This window comes from Aotus nancymaae, unplaced genomic scaffold (genome assembly GCF_030222135.1).
Source record: "Aotus nancymaae isolate 86718 unplaced genomic scaffold, 86718_ANA_hifiasm-v0.15.2.pri h1tg000025l, whole genome shotgun sequence".
NCBI lineage: Eukaryota > Metazoa > Chordata > Mammalia > Primates > Aotidae > Aotus > Aotus nancymaae.
This window is the reverse complement of record NW_026988438.1, coordinates 33960328-33984941: the sequence shown is the minus strand read 5'-3', so window position 1 is coordinate 33984941 and position 24614 is coordinate 33960328. Positions and strand designations below refer to the sequence as shown.

Below are 24614 nucleotides of genomic sequence, written 5' to 3'. Positions count from 1 at the left end.
GAATTGGACTGACTTGCCACTGTCCTCTGCTTAGTCTTAGGTGGCCCTTCATAGCTAGTCACGCTAACTAGGTCTGTTGTTTGAATGCACTGTGCTTTTCTCAGTATTACCTCTTTTCAGAAGATAAGTATTACGTCTTTTCAGGTATCTGGCTGTCGGCTTTTCCCAGGTTCATGTACGGGAAGAACTCTACCCCCAACCCTCACCCCTAAAGCATTTGAGCCATTAATAACTCAGTTTATGGTTGGTGTTCTTCACTTACTGCTGTCTGTTGAGCATTTACCTCTAAGTGGGATGCTTGGATGCCCTATTGGATGTAGGGGTACTGAGGGTTCCTCTGAGTCTGGCTGCCTGGGTGAATCCTGGCTTCTTCACTTTATCAGCTGCACAGCCTTAGGTACCTTTTCCTTATTTTCAAAGTTGGAGTAATAATGTTACCTGGCTTCTGGGGCCCTTACCAGGATTAGATGAGATAACTCATGTTGCAAGCTTTATACAGTGTCTGGGATATAGTAAATAATTTTTTTTGGTCTTACTGCTATTTTGAATTTTTAATGGCATAATGTTAACATTATTTCCCAGTCTCATCCTCCACAGTCCAGTGGAGCTAGTTTAGGAGGAAAGATAGAAAACAAAATGTTCTGGTTAGGCGTGGTGGCTCACACCTGTATTCCCAGCACTTTGAGAGTCGAGGCGGGTGAATCACAAGGTCAGGAGTTCGAGACCAGCCTGGCCAAGATGGTAAAACCCCGTCTCTACTAAAAAATTCAAAAATTAGCCAGGCGTGGTGGCTGGCACCTGTAATCCCAGCTACTCGGGATGCTGAGGCAGGAGGATCACTTGATTCTCCTGGGAGGAACCTGGGAGGCAGAGGTTGCAGGGAGCTGAGATCTCGCCACCGCACTCCAGCCTGGGCGACAGAGCAAGACTCAGTCTCAAAAAAACAACAACAGGAAAACAAAGTGTTCTTTAGGCCACCTCACTCTGCGTTGTTGCTGGCTAAATTCTTTCTTTCCTCACAAGACGAATGATTAACCATGAGTGGGCTCACAAGTTGGTTGGCAGGAGAGGTTCAGGGTCTGTCATTCTTATGCCCATCTTTTCTTTCCAGGTGGTTGGGCTGCTTATAAACTTTATGGAGATGCAGAAATGGATAAATCAGCTGGAACTTGTTCAATCGAATTTAATTTACTGCATATTTTCTGGGCACTGACAATATGCCAGGCACTGTGCTAAGTGCTAAAGTTATAAAGCATAAGTAATTCGGACAAAGTCCTTGCCCTCAAGGGACTTTTCAGAGGACAGATAATCCTCAAGAAAATAGATTAATAGGTAAATAATAAATTAATATGAACTTTGACAAAGTCCAAGGAGAAAATGAAAGGACAGAGAGTTCCTGGGGGAGTCTGCTTTAGTGGGTGGTCGGGAAACCTCTTTGGGGAGGTGGCCTTTAAACCAAGATTTGAAGCTGGGAAGGAGCCACCTTGGTGAGTTGAGGGTGGGGAAGTGGAAAGCGGAGAATGTCAAGAGAACAGCAGCACGACCAAGGGCCTGAGGGAGGAAGCCGAGAAACTATTAATAGCCTGGTCACTGTGAAAAGACACCTGGAGTGCGCGGAAGAGCTTGGCTGAGGGAGTGGCCAGGGAACCGAAGGGGCAAGGCTTATAGGGATTGTGCAAGTGCACACCCCATTGTCTGGAACAGTGGCTTAACATTTTTTAATTAAATTATTTTTATTTTTATTTTTGAGACAGGGTCTCACTCTGTCTCCCAGGCTGGAGTGCAGTGGTGTGATCTTGGCTCGGTACAACCTCCGCCTCTCAGGTTCAAGCAATTCATGTGCCTCAGCCTCCTGAGTACCTGGGACTACAGACATGCGCCACCACGCCCGGCTAATTTTTATATTTTTAGTAGAGACGGGGTTTTGCCATATTGCCCAGGCTGCTCTGGAACTCCTGGGCTCAAGCGATTCCCCTGCCTTGGCCTCCCAAAGTGCTGGGATTACAGGTGTGAGCCACTGCACCGGCTAGTGGCTTAAAATATTTTTCTATCTTCGACACACTCAAGAAAGCGTAAGACAGACTTCTAGGGTGGGGCCGTTGCATTGTGGGGAGGGGATTGTCAGGGCGTGTGGGGTTGAAAAGAGCCCCTGGTGATTTGGATACACCTTGCCTTCCATCTCTTCAAATTGGGAAACACAGCTCTTCACAACCCACTCAGAATCTTTGGGCATCTGGGAACATTTACATCTCTTACTTTTCAATTAAATTTTGAAGGGTTATAGAGGCACACTATAGGAACATGGAATTCTGTCAATTGATGAGAACATTGGCTCAGACTTCTGAGGCTGAGTCACTGTTTAATTGGATCACTGTGTGGCCCACTTAAATAAATACTGTTTTTGAATAGAAAAGTTATTTTATTTTGCAACTGTTTGAACAAGACTTTGGAGACATCCCTTAAGATTTTAATGCATGTGGATGCTGTCCTTTTGTTGAGAGAGGCAATGTCTAGGAGATAAGAGAACAGCTGGCATTGCGTTTGTGTCTGCTCCAGGCTCTGTGGCTTGGGGCAGTGATTTAACTTCTCTGGTAAAATAGGACAAGTAAGTCTTGCACTGCCTGCCTCATCAGCTGTCAGGGAACAGTGCTTTATAAAGTACACACTGTCAGAAAAGTTACTTCAAAAAATTAAATTTAGTTTCCATACCTTATGGCCCATAGCACGTTATGGCCAGGATGTAATTCATAACCATAGAACAGAACTTTTCACTGTTCACAGATGACTGGTGTCTAGAAAAATCTAAAGGAGAATATTTTTATAACTTTGGAGTAGGAGCGGTCTTTGTAAGGATGGTGTAAAGCCTAGAAGCCGTAAGGAAAACCTTCATAAAATTCATTACCTAATAAAAAGTATTGGCATAGCAACCACCATAAGCAAGCAAACCAAAAGATTACAAACCAGAGAAATATATTTGTGCTTTATGTTGTGTGTTAAGTATTAACTTCTCTAATACAAAAAGAACTCCCGTGAACTAATAAGGAAAAGAACAGGAACTCTGTAAGAAAATAATTGAAAGACATAAACAATTTGTATAAAAGAAAATAGTGGCACCTACAAACATGAAAAATGCTTGCCCTTATGCATAATTGAAAAAAATACTGATTAAAACACATTGAAATAAGCCATTTTTCACCTATCTAGGATTGACAAAGATAAAACATTTTGCAAATGGATCATGTTAGGGAAGATACAGGAAAACAGGTCACTCACTTGCAAATACATTGCTTTGCCAATATTGTTAATGATTCAGGTGATCTTGCTTGACCCAGCAATTCCACTTACAGAAATTTATCCTCAGATGTACTCGCACAAGTGATCACTGCATACTGCTTATAACAGCACGAGAATGTCTTATCAGTGGGTGCTGGTGAAATGAACTGTGGTGCATTCACATTGTGGAATAGTACACAGCCACAAAAAGAGAACGACGCTAACTAAAAACCATTTAGCAGATACCTGCCCCCTCTTTTTTTAAAAAAGAAAATTTTATTGTGATTAGAATACTCACCAGGAGACCTATCCTCTTAACAAACTTTCCAGTGTACAACACAGTATTGTTAGCCATAGGTACAATGTTGTACAGCAGATCTTTAGAGCTGCTTAATTAATCTAGTGGACTCCTGATTTTGTTAGAACTTGTAAACTGAAGTCTTTCTTCCCGAGGCTATTGCTTCACTTCACCTGATGCCCCTTTCTTGGCTGAGTTCACTTAACTGAGCTTTTTGTGATTGTTTTGCCAGCATAGGAGGATCTACTGTATCTGGGACTCTGCAAAGAATATTCAGAGGAATTAAATGCCTTTAAAGGCTGCCTGTTAACTAAGGGTTAAATAATTTAGGCATTAGATGAACTGGGGGCCCTGCCAAACAAGTGTGGCTAAAGTCTGTCCTTTTCCTGAACATTCATGTAACAAAACCCCACCTCCTGGTTGTCCCCACACTCTTTCTCTTCTTAAGGATCATTATTTCCTTGTGGCATAAACAAACAAAAAACTGTGAAATTGAGCATCATCAGACTGGTAATGAAATCCTAAGCCCTGAAGAATGTGAATTTCTTTTCTTTTTTTTTCTGAGACAGAGTCTCACTCTGTTGTCAGGCTGGAGTGTAGTGGCATGATCTCAGCTCACTGCAACCTCTCCTTCCGGATTCAGGTGATTCTCCTGTCTCAGCCTTCCGAGTAGCTTGAGAGGCTACAGGCAAACGCCACCACTCCCGCCTAATTTTTGTATTTTTAGTAGAGACGGGGTTTCCCCATGTTGGCCAGACTGGTCTTGAACTCCTGACCTCAGGTGATCCTCTCACCTTGGTCTCCCAAACTGCTGGGATTACAAGATCTGAGCCACCACTCCTGGCCCAAGAACCTGATTTTCTGACAGGTAGCAAATACCATTTTCTTTTTTAAAAAAGTTATTCCTTTTTAATTTTGTTAGACTGAAATGGCTTGTCTGTCGATGTATTTTCAAAGGGTAGTCCTTTCTTGTAAAGGATGTAATGTGTTTACTGTTCAATTTTTTTTTGAGATGAGGTCTTACTCTTTCACCCAGGCTGGAGTATAGTGGTGCTGTCTTGGCTCACTGCAACCTTTGCCTCCCAGGTTCAAGCAATTCTCCTGCCTCAGCCTCTAGAGTAGCTGGTATTACAGGTGTGCACCACCACGCCTAGCTAATTTTTTCTATTTTTAGTAGGGACGGGGTTTCACCATGTTAGCCAGGCTGGCAATATTTTTATATTATGACTACTATAATATGGGTCCTGTGTGGCTTGTTTAAAATACATTGCCCTGAAACCTTTGGGCTTTTACTTGTTATATTGATCTGTGAATTTGCTGAGATTTAGTAACTACTTCCGTAGTATATGTAGTTCCCTTTTTTCTAGTGGCTTTCAGTTTCATAGTTGAGTTCTAGAACATAGTTTGTGAACTACATGGGATTCTGGATACAGTATTTTAAGAAAAAAGACAACCAGGCTGGGTGTGGTGGCTCACGGCTATAATCCCAGCTCTTTGGGAGGCTGAGGTGGGTGGTTCACTTGATGTCAGAGTTTGAGACCAGCCTGGCCAACATGGTGAAACCCTGTCTGTACTAAAAATACAAAAATTAGCCGTCTGTGGTGGCAAATGCCTGTAGTCCCAACTACTTGGGAGGCTGAGGCACGAGAATTACTTGAACCCGGAAGGCAGAGGTTGCAGTGAATCCAGATCGAGCCACTGCACTCTAGCCTGGGCAACCAAGTGAGACTCTGTCTCAAAATAAAAAAAAAAAAGAAAAGAAAAAAGATAACCAAAGAAGGGACTAGAAAGCAGATTAAAATAGCAGGAAAAGGAATTAAAATAGAAAGAAGCGATATGTAGTGAAAAGAGCCCACCAAAATGAATCAGAAAAACAATTTAAACAAAATGTATTAATTGGATTGGTCGGGAGTGTATAATGTATTTGTGTGTTTGGGTGCCCAGAATTTGCATGTTTTATGTAAATAAAGTTGAGGCTGACGAATTTGAGATTTTGATATTTTTATCAAATTTTATTTAGAATGTATCTTTTGCAACTTATTTGCTTAAAATTATACCTAGAGTAAAAACCCTATAGATGTGACCAAGGAATATTTGTTTACAAGAGTTGAACCTAGGAACAAAGGCATTTTTCTAGATATGTATAATGTCATTATCACACCCTGGAAACTTAACTTTGTACAGTACATTATCTAATAAACAGGTTCATGTTAATCTAAACCCATCTGTCCCAAAAGTGTCATTATAGCTTTTTAAAAATCACAAAATACTTGATGATTTTTAAACTGCAAGATAGCTAATACAGAATCAAGTGAATTTTTATTTTCTATTAGGAAAGCAATTTTGAAGGGGGTGCTTTCTTTTATGTAAAAGTTGAGGCTGACAAATTTGAGATTTTGATTTTTTTATCAAATTTATATTTAGAATGTATCTTTTGCAACTTATTTGCTTAAAATTATACCTAGAGTTAAAAAAATGGGCTCTCATTTCATTGCAGCAGATGACAGTTTTGGATTCTTGGTCTAGCTTAATTAGTAAATTGGCTTAGAATCACATGATTTCAGATGTGAAAGCAACCCAGGATTTTCCAGAAACCCAGGGTTATGCATAGGAACAATGAATCATTGGTGTGATTACATTATCCTTTTTTTCGTAATGGGTTTGCCTTGCATTAAGTGAGCAGAGGGAAAGAAGGCACCTGTTTCTTAACTCTTGTGGCATTTCAACACTCATCTTCACTGGGCTTGTGCCAGTGGGGAAAACAAATGACAAACCGTAGTTCTGTTTTTTGGTTTTAAGCCCAATAATAATAATTAATGGCAGCACTTATTATGTGCTTGTTATGAGCCAGGCTTTAGGCCACGTGTTTTACACGTATCAGCTTCTTTGTACTTTGTGATAATTATATGGAATTAGGTTCTGTTGTTGATCACAGTTTTATAGATGAGGCTACTGAGATGCACAGAGGGTGAGCAGATGGACCAGGGTCACTTAGCAGGATTTGAGCCCAGGGTGGATGAACACTGGGCAACCCATGCTTCATCAGTGCAGTACCCTAAGCTGCTGGGTATTTCTGGGTACTGTTTTCCTCCATTTATTCATGCAGTCTGTGCAAATGTGTATGGAAAACCCATTACATGCCTGATACTACTAAGATCGAGGCCGGAGATGCTAAATAAACAAGAATAGTGAGGAGCCATGCCATTTGTAACTTAAGGTTTGGTGGGGCACAGATTAATTCAGCATTTACCTGAATATAATTCAGCATTTACCGGAATATAAGGGTAATGGTATTTTTATTCTCAGAATAATCTTTTATTCTTATGATTAGAGTTACAGAGAAAGACGATGGTGCAAGAGAAGCTACCTAGGGAGAGCTGACCTTGTCAGCGGGATAGTGAGATTGTAACCAAGATCTGAAAAGTGAGTAGTGTTAGCTAGTGACAGACAGATTCCAGCATTGCCCTTGAGCATGTTGGTCACTTTGTGGTGATGACCTTGAACAAGTTACTTCACCTCTCTAAGACTTAATATCTTTATCTGTTAACAACATACAACATACTCAACACAAGGCCGACAGGTAGTCATCAGTAGTGGCAGTTTTTATTACTGTTTGTGTTCTCTGTTCATTTTACTGGGAACTTAGCAAGGGCCACTAAATACCTAATTAACTTGGAAAATGGAAGCCTGAATAACGATTTAATGGTCATCTTCATAGGCCAAATGTCCTCAGCATCTAGGATATGGGAAAGGCCTTTATGGGACTGTTGGTCTGGAGACACATTCAGAGTGGAGCTTTCTTGAAAGCAGTTGGGCAGACTGCTATCACCCTTATCTTATACAAAAAACAAAAAACAAAAAAACAACTGGACTATGTCCAGAATATACTAGAATTTTAAGATGCAAGTGTTAGATCACATCTCCTACATTTCTGATGGTAGTCAATCTTGAATAGCCAGGCTAATGCATATTTTCTGTGCCAATAGCCATACACTATTTGCCCAGTGATTTTTTTTTGCCACAGTGTTTGCAGGTATATATGGTTATTTCTTATAGCTAAGTGTGCAGGGATCCTTCTGCATTCTTTGAGAAAGGCGAGTCTTGCTTTTGTCTCTCTGTTCTGTGAAGAAGTACATGTATATGCAGATATCCAATCCAGCTTTTTTTATGGGAATAATATTGTTTTTTGCACCTTCCATTGTTCTTACATTTTGAAGAAAAAAGTACCAAGAATTCAGCCAGTGGTCATACTTAATTTTTCAAAAATTTATTGTTGTTATTGTTGTTGTTATTATTTGAGACAGGGTCTCACTCTGTTGCCCAGGTTGGAGTGCAATGGCAAAATTATGGCTCACTGCAATCTCTGCCTCCTGGGCTCAAGTGGTCCTCCCATCTCAGCCTCCTGGGTAGCTGGGACTACAGGCTGCCAAAAAAATGCTTGGCTAATTTTTGTATTTTTTGTAGACATGGGGTTTTGCCATGTTGCCTAGGCTGTTTTCAAACTTCAGGGCTCAAGTGATCTGCTTGCCTTGCCCTCCCAAAGCGCTGTGATTACAGACATGAGCCACTGCACCCAGCCCATACTTAATTTTTCTTGTACACTTGCTAAGTGCTTTAAGTACATTATATGATTTAATCCTTTTAATAGCCGTATGAAAGAAGCACGTTTTCTCCACATGAGATCCCTTTTTCTCCACATGAGGAAATTGAGGCTTCCTCAGAGAGGGTAAGTAACTTGTTCAAGGTCACACATCCATGAGTGGCATAGTTGGGGATTTGAACCCAGATATGAATGACTCCAAACCTGAACTCCAAACATTTTGATGCTGCCTTTCAAGCTAGTTATTGAAGACAATCAAACCCCCGTGTCAGTGGAGGAAGGAAGGTCTGTGTCAAGAGGTTTATTATACTTCTATGGTCATAAGAGTGGCTTATGAATAATGTCATGTCTGAAAAGCATTGGGAAGCTTGTTGAATTTAGATTTATTCACTGAATCAGTTGACGTAGCTATTGTAGCAGTATCTTTCTAGGCTATTATCTCCTCCTTGAGGAAGTCTGGTATATAACAACTGAAAATTAAATATGCTTATGAAATGTTAGGAGTTTATGTTTAAAATAGCATTTTTACTTCTTCCTTATTCTTGCCATTTCTGTTCCTCAGTTTCTGTGTTAACAGCTTTGCCATTTTTCAGGTCAACTACTGTCTGTTGCCTTAAATCCATTTGGGAGCTGCTTCAAATCCATTTGGAAGCAAGGGAGTATACATCACAAATAAATGATATGTTTAGAGATGGGTGGAGTTGGAAAGACGTATCAATGAGACCGAAGGCCTTTAAAGCTTTTGTCTTTCAGCACCTGATACCACCACAGACATACTGGGCTGGGATTAGCTTGCTTCTAAAGCATCTAGATTTATCTTCAGCTGAGCTAAGCCTAGGAAAAAAGAAAAAAAACCCATTTTGATTTGCTCTGCAGTTCTTATTTTGTTTTTCTTCTAATGCAAACCCTGCTTCAAAAATTAAATGTTGATTTTGACTGATGATAACTAAAGAAAAATGCAACCTGATGTGCTAGCTCAGGCAGGGAGAAATGACAAAAGCCTCAGGAGAGGAGCCAAGTGTTCACTTCTCCAGGCCGCGTTTCCCTTTCTAGTATTGGTTTTCCCTAATTAAGTGAAAGAGGAAAAAAAGGAGTGTGGGGCTCTTGTTATTTTATATATCTATGTGTATAAGTTACTTGTGTTTATATATTTGTTTATATTTTTAAATTAATTAATTAATTTTGAGATGCTCTGTCTGCAATCCAGGCTGGAGTGCAATGTCGTAATCTCGGCTCACTGCAACCTCTCCCTCCTGGATTCAAGTGATTCTGCCCGCCAGCACACCCAGCTAATTTTTGTATTTTTAGTAGAGACAGGGTTTAACCTTGTTGGCCAGGCTGGTCTTGAACTCTTGACTTCAAGTGATCTACCCATCTTGCCCTCCCAAAGTGTTGAGATTACAGGTGTGAGCTACTGCGCCCAGCCTATATATATATATTTTTAGTTTTTTTTTTACTTTCTATTTTTTTTTGAGATAGAGTCTCACTCTGTTGCCAGGCTGGCATGCACTGGTGCGACCTCAGCTCATTGCAGCCTCCAACTCCTTGGTTCAAGTGATTCTCCTGTCTCAGCCTCCCGAGTAGCTGGGATTATAGGCACGTGCCACCACACCCAGCTAATTTTTATATTTTTAGTAGAGACGGGGTTTCACCATGTTGGCCAGGATGGTCTCAATCTCCTGACTTCGTGATCTGCCTGCCTCAGCCTCCCAAAGTGCTGGGATTACAGGCATGAGCCACCGTACCCAGCCCCCAGCCTATATTTTTACAAAAATAATATTTACAAAAAAGTTCTTAATCCAAAAGTGTTCAAGGTAAAAAAAATGAAAGTCCTCTCCCCCATCCCACTTCTGTTTACCTTGGCATATATTTTCTAGAATCTTCTTCTGTGCATACAAGCATGTATACAGATATGTACACACTTAATGGAATCATGCTGCATATTGTTCGGCCATTTGCTGTTTCCAATTTGTGCATCATGAGCATCTCTCTATCCTAGCATTTACAGATTCACCTCTTTCTTTTGAACTACAAGGTATTCCATGACTGCATCCTACTTTATTTAATCATTTCCTTAGTAATGGACATTTGGGTTATCTCAGCTCTTCCACTTATAAACACGGCTCAGTGAGCAGCTGACACATGTGGCTTTCCCTGAGTGCTGATTTTTCTGAAGGATACCTGCCTAGAGGTACGGATGCTGAGCCAAAGGTTCTGTGAGCTCTGGACTTGACAGTAGTCCTATGTTTGGATCAGGGTGAAAGTGTGGACACTGGCCTGTTTCAGATGGAGCCGTGTCTTCTTGTGGCCATTTTCTGTTTCCACAAGGCAGGCAGAGTAGCATGGAGCTTACAGCCCCATATATAGGCAGAGTTATTTGATGGGGATGACAATTTCTGCCTATTTCATCCTTTTGAAATTTATGATGGTAAAAGCTTCTTGTTCTTGAATCTTGCTTCATTCCAAATGTACTCACAGAGAACTCTAATATGTTAAGTCTGGTCCTGGAATAAAGCCAGTCTTGGTTTTCTTTCCCCTCCTCAAGTGCATTTGTTTTCCTTCTGGATACTTTGTTCATCGTTGGACTTTGATTTCCGATGGGATCACAAGATGAGCTTTCTTTGAAGAAGACTTCTGCTAACTTTGTTTAATTTGGTCAGTGTTGAGCCCTTCCCACTGAGCTCTTTCCTGGCCCACCTGCCTGGGCCACGTGTTCCTTTCCAGGTCAGGTGCACTGCAGACCCTGGATATAATGGCTTGAGCACTGACAGCTTCCCAAGGTTTTGTTCAGGCAGGAAATGAATCACGTACCAGGAGGAAGTGAGTAAACCCTGCTGACTGCTGGACACCCTCTTTACTTCATTATCCTTTCTGTCAGGGGCTCAGCAAATCATTACATTTTTTCACTTTACCAGGTTTTCTTTCTGTAAGAGATGGGGTCTGACTGTGTTGCCCAGACTGGCCTCAAACTCCTGGGCTCAAGATATCCTCTTGAGTCTTAGCTTCCTGAGTAGCTGGAACTACAGGCACATGTCACTGTGCCTGACTCCCAAATGGTTTTAATGTTGGGCTGTGATATGTATTAGGCCATAGCTTACCTTTGTCCACTGCATTGTTCATGCCAGTCTCCCATGCCTTTTTTCCCCAAGTCCTAACTAGCCTCGTCCCCACCATGGCAGACATCACTAATTGATCATGTTCTTTTGAACATGATCCAGTGAGCCAGACAAGCTCTTGAGATCTTTCGTTATACCACAGGCAGCCTGTCCTACCATATTGGAGTTGGTACAACTAAGGGCCCAGGAAAACCCTTTCAGGGTTCATACTTGAGAGGGGTTTTGGGGAATGCTGAGAGTGGTACCCAGATTTGTGGAATTCTTGGATTACTAAAATGTAAAAAAGAATGTTGGGAGTCTTGCACAGGATTGCTAGCTTTTTGCTCTTTATATAAAAGGCATTAACACCTCCCCAAACCTATCAGATCTACTCTCTGCCACTTTATAAAAGAAAGAATATTTTGGCACCCCCCCAAAATAAGAAAGACATAATCTCAGAATAAAGGGAGTCCTTTAAATCAAGAGATTTTAGCTATATAAAAAGTCCAGTGTGTTGTCTTTCTTTTTCCAAATATGTTATTAAAAACTTGGTCATAGACCTAAGTACCATTCCGGAACCCATGTCTTAAGTTTCAGACTGCCAGAGGCTTTTTCTTTATACTTTTACAAAGCCAAAATTTAATTCCTTGAATCCAGGTGATCCTGCTTATTGGTGTTGATGATGTGTACTCAGATGAACATTTTATTTTATTTTTCCATTTAATAGTACAAAATGGTCATATTGCAGCATAAACAAAAAAGGTTTTGTATTCTTGGAGGATGGAATGAAGATCTGTTCTCACAGTGGCTCTCTTGGCCATTCTGCAGGTATTTATTGCCCACCTGTGGTTATGTGCTGGGCACTAGGGCACCACAGTGAAAAGCAAACGTCTTTACCCTCTTGGAGCTCACAATACAGGAAAAATAATTAAAACAAATAAATAGTATAGATTCAGGTTGTGTTAAGTGCTATTAAGAAGATAAAATAGGCTGGGTATGGTGGCTCACGCCTGTAATCCCAGCACTTTGGAAGGCCGAGGTGGGTGGATCTCTACCGAGACCAACTCAGCCATAGAGACCCCCACCCAGGTGGCACTGAAAGCATTAAGAAGCAGACACCCAGATGGAACAGCAAAGTGGGACTATCTGGGGGCCAACAGCCTTCCAAGCTGAGAGCCTCAGGGGGCATTCCAGGCTGAGGGCCTCGAGCAGATTCTGACCCATTTATTTATTCTCTCTGAACAGGCGATTGTTATTAACAAACAGGTGTTCTGTGTTTTCTCATAGAACCAAGATAAACTAGGTAGCCTGCTGGTGCCTGCTTACCACTGATCAAGGACAAACCAGAAAGTATTCTGCACGAGGGAGCCACAGGGGCAGGGTCACATAGCCCGTGCTTAAAGAATTGTTTTAACCAGTATGTGATACACATATACTGTTTTGCTACTTTAGAATGCCCCAAATAGTTTTCCACTTGCTAGGGTGGTTGGCTAGGTTTTCCTTGCCATTGTTCTTCTTAGCAAACAATGTAATTTTATCATACACTCAGCATTTCTCAGCAATCATACACTCAGCATTTCTCAACAGATCACGAGGTCAGTAGTTCGAGACCAGTCTGGCCAAGGAATTCGAGACTAGTGTGGTCAACATAGTGAAGCCACACTAAAAATGCAAAACTTAGCCAAGTGCAGTGGCACACACCTGTAGTCCCAGCTATTTGAGAGGTTGAGGCAGGAGAATCACTTGAACCCAGGAGGTGGAGGTTGCACTGAGCTGAGATTGTGCCACTGCATTCCAGGCTGGGTGACAGAGCGAGACACTATCTCAAAAAAAAAAAAAAAGAAAGAAAGAAAAAATAATGGGCTGGGCATAGTGGCTCATGACTGTAATCTCAGCACTTTGGGAGTTCGAGAAGGATCACTTGAACCCAGGAGTTCAAGGCCAGCCTGGGCAACATAGTGAGATCTTGTCTCTACAAAAAATAACAAAAATTATTAGCCAAATTTCATGGTGTGAACCTGTAGTCCCAGCTACTTGGGAGGCTGAGGTGGGAAGATCACTTGAGCCTGGGAGGTGGAGGTTGCAGTGAGCTATGATCATGCCACTGCACTCTAGCCTGGGTGACGGAGTAAGATCCTGTCTCAAAAAAAAAAAAAAAAAAAAAAAGAAACCCAAAAATAAACCAGATAGTGTAATTGGAAAGAGAGTGACTTAGGGGAAAAACTTTAGTTACGGTATTGTGGCAAAGATAACTTTGGAAACAGGAGCTGAGGATACACCAGAAAAAAATCTAGGGCAAAAGCATTCCAAGAAGAGGACATAGTAGGTGTGAAGGCCCTGGAATGAGATGCTCTTGGCATGCGTGAGGGACAGAGAGAAGCCAAGGCAGTGAAACATAGAAGAGGGGAGGAGAGTGCAAGGAGGTGCCCAGGAGGTGGCAGGGATGGTGGGGGAAGTGGGGCCTTGTAGTCATGGCAAGAGATTTACTGTTTCTTGTTTTTGCAGTGGGAAGCTATTAGAGGGCTTTACGTAGGAAAGGTTTTGATCGGAATTTTACATTGAGACGATCACTCTGAGTGCATGGAGAATGGATTGTCAAGACTGCAAAGTCGTTAGGAGACTGTCTTAACAGTCTGACTGATGGATAGTGGTAACCAGGAGTAGGGTTTCAGCAATCAAGTTGGTGATGAGATTTAGGATACCTTTGAAGTAGTGCCAACAGGACCTGTATCTCCAGATAGCACCTACCATGGTGCCTGAAGCAAATGAGTGCTCCATAAATAAGGGCTGGATGAGGGAGTCCAGTTGGTCTAGAATGCAACAGAGGACTGCCCTGTTCATGAAAGGAATTTGTAAAATGTTCTCCTAATAGTAATTATTTTTTGTCACACCCCCACTTAGGTTGAAATTTCTCTTGAAGTTTATATACTGGTGCCGTAGATACCTCCCAAATACACTTTCTTTAAAATGAACTCGAAGCAATCTGACTGCTCAGCAGCACAGGTAAGGTAACATCCACACAGTCAAATAGGATAACCCCTTATTCAGAAACATGGATATTTTTATTGTAATGAGATCGAAGAACAGAAAATGTAGGCTTATAAAAACACTTATGATTATATCAATAAAAAATACATGTGTGAGAAAAAAACTGTAAGGAAGGAAACCAAAATTGTGATAATGATTGTTTATTGTGGTGGTTTATGGATAAGGTGACCAGGAATAATTTAATTGAAATAATGACACTTCATTTGTTGTTGAGGCAGGGTCTTACACTGTCACCCAGACTGGAGTGCAGTGGTGTGATCATGGCTCACTGTAGCCTAAATCATTCTGTCTCACGTGATCTTCCCACCTCAGCCTCCCAAGTAACTGGAACTGCAGGTACACATTCCACACCTGTGTAATTAAAAAAAATTTTTTTGGAGAGATGAGGCCTCACTATGTTGCCCAGGCTGGTCTTGAACTCCTAGCTTCAAGTCATCCTCCTGCCTCAGCCTCCCAACGTCCTGGGATTACAGGTGTGAGCCTCTGTGCCTGGCCTCAATCATGACACTTCCAAGCACAGTTCAAATGACTGAGTGGGTAATGAAGGTGTTATGAATAATTATACGTACTGTGATTGCAAGAGAAAACCAAGACTGTCCTGAGCAACCTGGGCTATATGGTCACCCTGGTTATGGGCAATATTTTACTTCTCTGTTTTTCAGACTTCCTGAATTATATTATTTAAACATTAATTTAGATTTAAAAATACATAAAAAGAAAGATCTTGCTTTAGAATATTTGCTTTCAGAGGTCACAGAACATTTCTTTGGCTCTTTCACCAGCACTTAAATGTTTCCTGCCTTTTAAAATGGTGGGGATGACCATGGAGACATTGGTCTCTCTCAAAGGCTGGGGATAATCCAGCTGGGAGGCTTTGAAGCTGTGATCTTCCCCCCACCCCCGCCCCCTGACATTCTCAGAAAGAAGGGACTAGCATAGCACTTACACACCTCAAAATGAACTTTTTCTATGACTGATTAGGATCCTAGTAGGTTCAAAATGACCTAAGGGTTTGCTTAGATGACTTAATAGGCCTGTTCTCCTTTGCCTTTCCCAAAGCAATGTTCCAGTTAAAGGTTGGTTTGTGGGATCTGCCTTTGAATTTTTTTCTATCAAAGGGTGCCAAATATAATTTTTTTTTCAAGATGGAGTCTTGTTCTGTCACCCAGGCTGGAGTGCAGTGGTATGATCTTGGCTCACTGCACCCTCCACCTCCTGGGTTCAAGCGATTCTCATCTCAGCCTCCCGAGTAGCTGGGACTACAGGTGCATACCACCACACCCAGCTAATTTTTTAAATATTTTTGGTAGAGAAGGGGTTTCACCATGTTGGCCAGGCTGGTCTCAAACTCCTGACTTCAAGTGATCTGCCTGCCTCAGTCTCCCAAATTGCTGGGATTACAGGCATGAACCACCATTCCTGACCAAAATTAGAGATTTAAAAAATATGTTATGAATAGTCTTTTAAAACTAAAACTGTATTAAAAGTAAATACCAAGGGGTCAGAGTGCTGCTATTTATCTCTGTGGACTGTGGAGGAGGTTATGCCATTTAGTTAATGATAAGGCATTTAACAAACCAGTTCTTTTCTTGCTTTTTTAGTTTCTCTACCTTCAAAAAGGAGAAAACTAAGTATCTTGCCTAAGAAAAGAATGAGCACTTCTCTGTAACTGTTCACTACCTTGTGAAAGATGGTGGTGCTTTAAATCTCAATTAAGACACTCGTGTGGTCCTGGACTAGGTGCAGGAAGCCTCATGTCTGAGTCCATGATTTCTCAGGAGCCTCATTTTCCTCTGTCCTCCCCATCTCAGTCCAGTGAATCACTCTGATCCCACACATGGCTTGCACCTTCTTGCCTCTCTAGATAAGTCATATTGTACCCTGCACCTGGAACCCATACCTCCCATATTACCTCCTTCATTAAGGCAATGAAAAGTTTTAGTGATAGCCAGCTGGGACACCACAGCAAGGCTGCCTGGGTTCAAGTCCTGATTCTGTCGCTTAATAGCTATATGACCTTTGACGCATTACCTGTTAACTTTTCCATTTCTCTGTTTGTCTAACTGTGAAATGGGGATAATATTAGTACCTACCATTTTTGTTTTTGTTTTTTAAATTTAAATTTATTTTTGTTTATTTTTTAATTATTTATTTATCTTTTCAATGACTTCTGAGATATATGTTTACTTTTTGAAAGAGATGAGGTCTTGCTATGTTACCCAGGCTGGTCTCGAACTCTTGGGCTTAAGTGATCCTCCTGCCTCAGCCTCCCAAAGTTTTGGGATTACAGGTGTGAGCCACTGTGCCCAGATGAACTGACCATTGTTATGATGATGTATGTAAAGTGCTTAGAACAGTAACTATCCTTTAGAAGCACTGTCTGGTCTGTGTGTTCGTTGCCTTTTTTTTTTGGGGGGGGGGTAGAGTCTTGCTCTGTTGCCTTAGCCGGAGTGCAGTGGTGTGATCTCAGCTCACTGCAACCTCCACCTCCTGGGTTTAAGCAGTTCTTTTGCCTCAGCCTCCAGAGTAGTTGGGATTATAGGTGCACGCCACTGTCCCTGGCTAGCTTTTGTATTTTTAGTAGAGGTAGGGTTTTGCCTGTTGTCTAGGCTGGTCTTGAACTGTTGACCTCAGGTGATCTACCTGCCTTGGCCTCCCAGAGTGTTGGGATTACGGGTGTGAACCACTGTACCCGGCTCCTGTTAATTATCTTTTGAAGTGCAGCCCTTCCAGTAAGCATATGTCCAGTAGCCAACACAGGATTTGGGGCCTACTGACCTAGGTTTGAGTCTGAACTTTGCTACTTTGTGTTGAATGATCTGGGACAGTTATCTTTGAATGTTAGTGGCTTCCTCTAGAGTGTAATATATCATGTGGTTGCTGGGTGCGTCATTTGTGATACTGTGTGAAGTGCACTGTTTATGAAGTGCCTGGTTTAGTACTTGACAGCTGGTAGATGCTCAGCAAATGTTGGTTTCCTTGGTTTGTATCCGCCTCCCTTTGTACCATTGGGTTTATTGCCTGATGCTTGTACCTGCTTGGTTGCATCTCCTTCATTAGGCTCAATATGTTTTAATTTTCTTTGTCTCTGCACAGCATGCATTTTTTGGTTTATTCATTGATTTTATCACTCATTTATTCACTCATTCATTCATGCATTCTTTTTCTTGTTTATTCCAAAATCATTTCCTGAGCCACTTACTAAGTATGTTGGGCCCTACCAATGGAATGTACCATTCTTCCAGCTAGAGTCAAGAGGAGAACTGATGAGAGCTTGAACTAGGCCAGGGACACTGGAGGCTGAGAGATGGGAATGGACTTACAGGTGTTTAGAGAGAGGACTGTAAGGGCTGGCTGACCTGTTGGGTTTGGAAGGGAATCAGTGACAGTTTCCAAGATTCTCGCTTGAGTCACCATGTGGATGCTGACATCATTAATTAAAACGGGCAACATAGAAGATAGTAGAATTGTCTAGGCTGTGGAATGGCAGGGAAAAGGTATCATGTGGCCACCAGCCTGGTTTGGACACAGTAATTTTGAGGTGTGTGCAGAATGTCTGCATGAAGATAATGCTAGGAGGTGACCAGTCCACCCTCAAAGGCAGTTCTGATTCAGGACACCTTTGCATGTGATATGGGAGTGGTAGTAGCCAAACCAGAGAATGAGCATAGAGTGGAAGGGAAGAGGGCTGCCAGTGGCCCGCTGGGGAAGTGCCCTGATTAAAGTGGAAGGTGACAGGGAGTCTGTGGCTTCTGCTCAGAAGCCACATGTGATGCCTCACCACGGAAACTGCCCATATCCTCCACTAAGAATATGCCACTGTCTGTGCACTTCAAGGCCAGCCCTTGAATAGGCCTTCTTTCTCATCATGGGCCTCTCTGCAGGCCCCAGGCTGTGTGGAATGTCTGTCTCCTTCTCCTGCAACATGTCTCACAAAGAATTATTCTTGAATACATGCTGTGGTTTCTCTCTCCTTGTAGCTGTCCATCATCATTTTTCTTCCCTCCACTGGATAAGCGTAAGTGAGGAAACGTGCCAATATCTCCTTCCCCTTGTACACACCTCCACTGCTGCTTCTCTGGGCCACTGTCACTTCTGGCCTGCACCATAAATCATCTCCAAACAGGTCTCCCTGCTTCTGCTTTGGCCCCCTACAGTCTGTTCCACACCCAGCAGCCAGAGGGATCCTGTTAAAACATAAGTCAGGTTAGGTCTCACACCTGCTGAAAGTGCCCCAGTGGCTTCCAGATTCCTCACCATGGTCCACAGGCCCAGCATGACCAGGTCCATGTCTTCCTGCTTTAAGATCCTCTCCTGCATCCCCCACACTTCTTCCTGGCTTCCTTCTGTTCTCCAGATATGCCAGGCTCTTTTGCCCTTCGCTTTGGCACATGCTGCTCACTCTTCCTGCAGTGTTCCTTCCCCAGACTGTTTTGTCCCTAGCTTCCTTTCTTCTTTCAGGCTTCAGCTGAAATAAGAAGGCTTCCTCTGAGAAGCCTTCCCTGACCACCCACATATGAAGTAGTCCTCACCAAGTCCCGGTTGTCACTCTCAAAAACATCACCCAGTTTTGTTTTTCTCATTAACCTTGTTCATTATCTTGTTAATTTGTTTGCTTACATGTTTACTTTGTGTTCTCCCACTATTATGTGACTGAAGACTGGTACTTAATACTCAACAAATATTGGTTGAGTGAATTAGCCAGGGCTGCTGTCGCCACTGAGATGAGAGGAGCCTGAGCTTGTTTGCTGGGGAAGGAAGAAGGGCCTAGTGAAAAGGAAGAGATTGGAGTTAAGGGCTGGGATAATTGACAGACCAAGGCCTTGGAAAATGTAGGGGAAAAGATCCTGAAGATGGGGGAGTTTGGTGCTTTGAGACTAAGGGAAAGTGGGTGAATATATGGGTGAATTACAAGGAGGCAGAGGACCAAGATAAAGAACTAAACCTCCTGGTCTTACTGTTTTAATGAAGTGAAAGGTACAACTGTCAGCTGATGGAGGGAATAGAGAGCAGGGGGTAGGCAGAGGTGAGAGGCTAGAGGGCAGAGTAAAGGTCTGAAGCTGCTAGGATGAGTCTGCTCGGATCTTATCTCCTGAACCCTGGATTCCCACTCAACAAGTGTTAGTTTCCTTAGTTTGCATCCTCCTCCCTTCATAACATGGTGTTTGTTGCCCGGTGCCTTGTATCTGCTTGAGGAACCTGGTTGAAGAACAAGGCATCGGGCAATAACCACAGCGTTACAAAGGGAGGAGAATACAAACTTGTAACCTGGCCATGGAGCCAGTCACAGAAGTGGTGAGATTTTTCTTCAGTGGTGGGCAGCACAGGAGAGAAAATGGGGGAGACGAAGTTTAGGTTGATCCAGGTTCAGGACCCCGAGATACAAGTGGCTGGTGTGGCAGTGGGACAGGGAGCTGAAGGTACAGAGGGAGGGCATGTGACACAGTGGAAGGACAGGAAGTCCAGAGGGAGATGGGAAGGGTGGGTCAGGATTCTAGTGGTTTCATTCAAGTGGAACAGCAGGTTGAGTGAGAATGAGGAAGTGAGATCAGGAAGGGCAGGCCCTGGTGGTCAGAGGGAACTTCTAACCTTACATTTCATGGCCAGGGCTGTGGCCACATGGGGGTGGGTAAACAGAGGGTTAGGTAACAGGAATAAAGAAGATAGGCTAAGGCAAGAGCCTGGAATGTGAGGGCTTTACTCATAATCAAGGCCCTTCTTGTAGGAGGTCAGGAAAAAATGGAGAAGACAGTTTGGAGGGGTCAGCAAAGCCATAGGCACGAGGAGCAGGAAGCTGGAGAGAAGCAGGTCTTGCTAGGAAATGAGGAGAAAGAGGTTGGTCACATTCCTAGGTTCTAGGTACTTCTTGGTAGTTTATTGTCTGGAAATAACAGTGACCAGGACAATTTGGTTTTCTCCTGGTCCTGGGATAGAGGGGAGCACGTGAGGATTTGAGCAGCCAGTACTTGGGAGAGTTACTAGGGAGAGGTGGGTGGATAAGCTGGGGTGCAGCTAAGATGAAGCTTCTGAGATGGGTGTGAATTGGGGCATTTGCACCTCCTGCATGAGTTCCTGAGGCATAGTGGGAGGAGGGGTTAGAAGAGGAGAGGGAGGAGGAAGGACAAAGTCAGATCCAGGTAAGATGAGAAAACCTCAAAGGATGGATGTTGCTTGGAGGCCCTTCACCTTGGGCAGACATTGTGGCTCACAGGAGGAGGTTTCCTTCTATATTGTGAATGAAATGGGTTAGGCCAGGCATAGTGCCATGTACCAGCCACTCAGGAGGCTGAGGCAGGAGAATCACTTGAGCCCTGGAGTTCAACCAGTCTGGGCAATACAGCAAGATCTTTCTCTAAAAAACAGAACTAAGCTGGGCGTGGCTACTCACGTCTGTAATCCCAATACTTTGGGAGGTCAAGGGGAGGAGGATCACTTGAGCCCTGGAATTCAAGACCAGCCTGGACAACATGGCAAGACCTCATCTCTACAAAAAAACTTAAAAATTATCTGGTCTTGGTGGCATACACCTGTAGTCTTAGCTACTTGGAAGGCCGAGGTGGGAGGATTGCTTGAGCCTGGGAGGTTGAGGCTGCAGTGAGCTGTGATCACGCCACTGCATCCAGCCTGGGTGGTAGAGTGAACCCTGTCTCCAAAAAAAAAAAGGAACTTTTAAAAAAAATAGAAAAGATAGGTATATTAACGTAAAGAAATGGGTTAGGTTTTGAATTTCAGGTAGCATGTTTTAAAAACAACTTTATTGATACACGATCCACATACAGTACAATTCACCCATTTAAAATGTGCATGCAGGCTGGGCATGGTGGCTCACTCCTGTAATCCCAGTACTTTGAGAGGCCAAGGCAGATGCATCACTTGAGCCCAGAGTTGTAGACCAGTGTGGGCAATGTGGCAAAACCCTGTCTCTACAAAAAATACAAAAATTAGCTGGGCATAGTGGCACATACCTGTGGTAGGAGGATCATTTGGGTCTGGGAGGTCGAGGCTGCAGTTAGCTGTGTTCATGCCACTGTATTCCAGCCTGGGTGACAAAGCTAGACCCTATCTCAAAAAAATAAAATAAAATATAAATAAAATGCAAACAACTCAATAGTTTTTAGTATATTCACAAATACGTGCAACTATCACCACAGTCACTTTTGGAGTATTTTCATGACCTCAAAAAGAAATAACTCTGTACCCTTTAGCTGTCTCTCCCCTACCCACTAAGTTCTTCCCCAAGTCCCAGCTGCAAGCAACCAGTAATCCATGTTCCATCTCTGTAGAAGTTTCCATTCTGGACTTTCATGTGAATGGAGTCATGTGATATGTAGACTTCTGTGACTGGCTTCTTTCACTTACTGTAATGTTTTCATGGTTCATCCAAGTTGTAACATGTATCAGAACTTCATTCCTTTATATTATTAAATAATACTTCATTGTGTAGATATACCATATTTTATTTGCCTGTTGATAGGCATTTGGATTGTTTCTACTTTTTTGCTGTTATTAATTATGCTGCCATGAATATCCATGTACAAGTTTTTATTTCTCTTGGATATATACCTCGGAGTAGAACTGCTGAGTTAAATGGTGACTGTATGTTTAACTGTTTGAGAAACTGCCAGACTTTTCCCAAGCGGTTGCACAATTTTTTATTTCCACAGTAATGTATGAGGGTTCTGATTTCTTTACCTCCTTGTCAGCTTTTGTTATCATCTGCCTTTTTTTTTTTTTTTTTGAGATGGAGTTTCGCTCGTTACCCAGGCTGGAGTGCAATGGCGCTATCTCGGCTCACTGCAACCTCCACCTCCCGGGTTCAGGCAATTCTCCTGCCTCAGCCTCCTGAGTAGCTGGGATTACAGGCACGCGCCACCATGCCCAGCTAATTTTTTGTATTAGTAGAGACGGGGTTTCACCATGTTGACCAGGATGGTCTCGATCTCTTGACCTCGTGATCCACCCACCTCGGCCTCCCAAAGTGCTGGGATTACAGGCTTGAGCCACCGCGCCCGGCCGCCTTTTTTTTTTTAGATGGAGTCTCACTCTGTTGCCTAGGCTGGAGTGCAGTGGCATGATCTCGGCTCATTGCAACCTCTTGCCTTCTTGGTTTAAGTGATTCTCCTGTCTCAGCCTCCTGAGTAGCTGGGATTATAGGCAAGTGCCACCATACCCAGCTAATTTATTTTGTGTTTTTAGTAAAGACAGGGGTTTCACCATGTTAGCCAGGCTGGTCTTGAACTCCTGACCTCAGATCACCTCAGTCTCCCAAAGTGCTGGGATTACAAGTGTTAGCCACCACGCCTGGCCTATCTGACTTTTTTATTCTAACCAGACTAGTGGAAGTAGAGTGGTATCTTACCATGGTTTAGATTTGCATTTCTCTGGTGACTAATGATATCAAGCATCTTTTCATTTGCTTGTTGACCCTTTGTATATCTTCCTTGGAGAAATTGTTCAGGATCATTTGCTTGTTTTGGGTGTTTTTATTATTTAAATTGTAACAGTTCTTTATACAGTTTAGAAGCAAGTTCCTTTGATATAAGATATGCAAATATTTTCTCATTCTGTGGGTTGTCATTGATGGTGGCTTTTGAAGCAAAATTATTTTTAATTTTTATTAAGCCTAATTTGTCTATTTTTTCTTTTCTTGCTCATGCTTTTGGTGCCATATCTAAGAATCCTTTGTTAAATCCAAGGCCATGGAGACTAACTGCTGTGTTTTCTTCTATGAGTTTTATAGTGTTTTGTTCTTACAAAATGGTATTTGATTCATATTCAGTTAATTTTTGTATGTGGTATAAGGTAGGAGCTCAACTTTATTCTTTTGCCTGTGGCCATCTACTTTTCCCAGCACCATTTGTTGAAAAATGATTCTTTCCCCTTTGAGTGGTTTTGGCACCCTTGTTGGGGGAATCAATTGACTATGGAGGTATGGGTTTATTTCTGGACTCTCAATTCTGCTCCTTCGATCTATTTGTTTGTACTTGTGCCAGTACCACAGTGCCTTGAGTGCCATTGCTTTGTAGTAAGTTTTGAAATTGGGAAGTGGGAGTCCTACTTTATTCTTCTTTTTTAGGATTATTTTGGTTATTTGAGATCTCTTGCAATTCCTATGAATTTTAAAATCAGCTTGTCAGTTTGTACAAAGAAGACAGCTGGGATTCTGATTGTGATCGTGTTTGAATCCATAGATCACTTTTGGCAGTATTGCTGTCTTAACATGTTAAATTGTCTTCCAGTTCATGAACATGGTATGTTTTTCCATTTATTTCTATCTCTTTTAATTTTTTCCAGCAATGTTTTGTGGTTTTCAGAGTATATATTTTGTACTTCTATTGTTGAATGTAATCCTAGGCATTTTATTCTTTTGATACTATCATTTAGGTAGTACTTTGATGAAAGGTTGTGATAGTACTTCTTCAAAGTTGTCTTACCAGGTGAAGGGGTAGAGTGAGAAGAATTGAAAAAACATTTTGTTGGCAGGAGAGAGGGCAGGGCATTTTCCGCTCTTCTTCAGGGGGTTGCATTCTCAGGTTTTTCACAATCCTGGGGCAAGGCATCAGGGAATGCATCAGCCTTCAAAGAACTCCATGCACCCAGCTATCAATGGTTTCCTACTTTTCCCATCCTAATCAGAACCCTGTGTGGTGGTAAGGGATGACTGATAAGTGAGTAGCTGAAGATAGCTCTTGGTAAATAGAAAGGCAATCTTATTGGACTAATTAACACTAATATTTAATTAATTTAATTAATACTAATACCATCCCCCCCCAGGTTCTGAGATTTATCTGATGTTCCAAAAGATGAAAATTATTAGCACAAAAATTTCACTAATTAAAAGAATCTTGGTAACATAAGAAAAGTGGGAAGTGGGAAAAATGCTTTTGGATTTGGCCTGGGAAGTCAAGGTAGTTTTTTGTTTTTTTTGTATTTTTAAAATTGCTATATCATAGTTGTATGTATTTTTTAGGTACATGTGACATTTTGATACATGTGTATGATGTGTGACGATCAGATCAGGGTAACTGAGACATCCATCACCTGAAACATTTAAGGTCAGTTTTTGAAGAGAGGATGTCGCAGTACAAGTTATGAAGTACCTGTGCTAGTGGTCATTTCCCCTCTCTCATTATTTCGCAGCTTCTTTCCTTCTATTTAGTAACTGGGGTGTTTCTTAGTGTGAGTACAAAGGGAGGTGGCGGTCAGGCCCAACATGCCCATGCAGGTATGTCCTTGGTGTATGCGTCTTGGATAGCACTTTTCCAAAATGACATTAAAATAACTGTGAAGTTAAAATTCT

At 42.2% G+C, this 24614-nt stretch overlaps 1 protein-coding gene and 1 pseudogene across 5 annotated transcripts in view; one reads left to right on the top strand and one right to left on the bottom strand.

Annotated features, from left to right (window-relative positions):
- LOC135276509 (uncharacterized) overlaps positions 1–175 on the bottom strand; it is a 28089-nt pseudogene extending 27914 nt beyond the window's left edge.
- The window catches only part of SNX10 (sorting nexin 10), a 76010-nt gene that overhangs the window by 10572 nt on the left and 40824 nt on the right, over positions 1–24614 (top strand). The window contains exon 1 of one of the 5 annotated variants that reach the window (XM_021670146.2): positions 24355–24369. The exons of the other annotated variants lie outside the window; for them this stretch is intronic. The gene's annotated coding sequence lies outside the window, so the exon portion shown is untranslated. Of the gene's footprint in view, positions 1–24354; positions 24370–24614 lie in introns of those variants that run through there. 5 annotated transcript variants of the gene reach the window in all.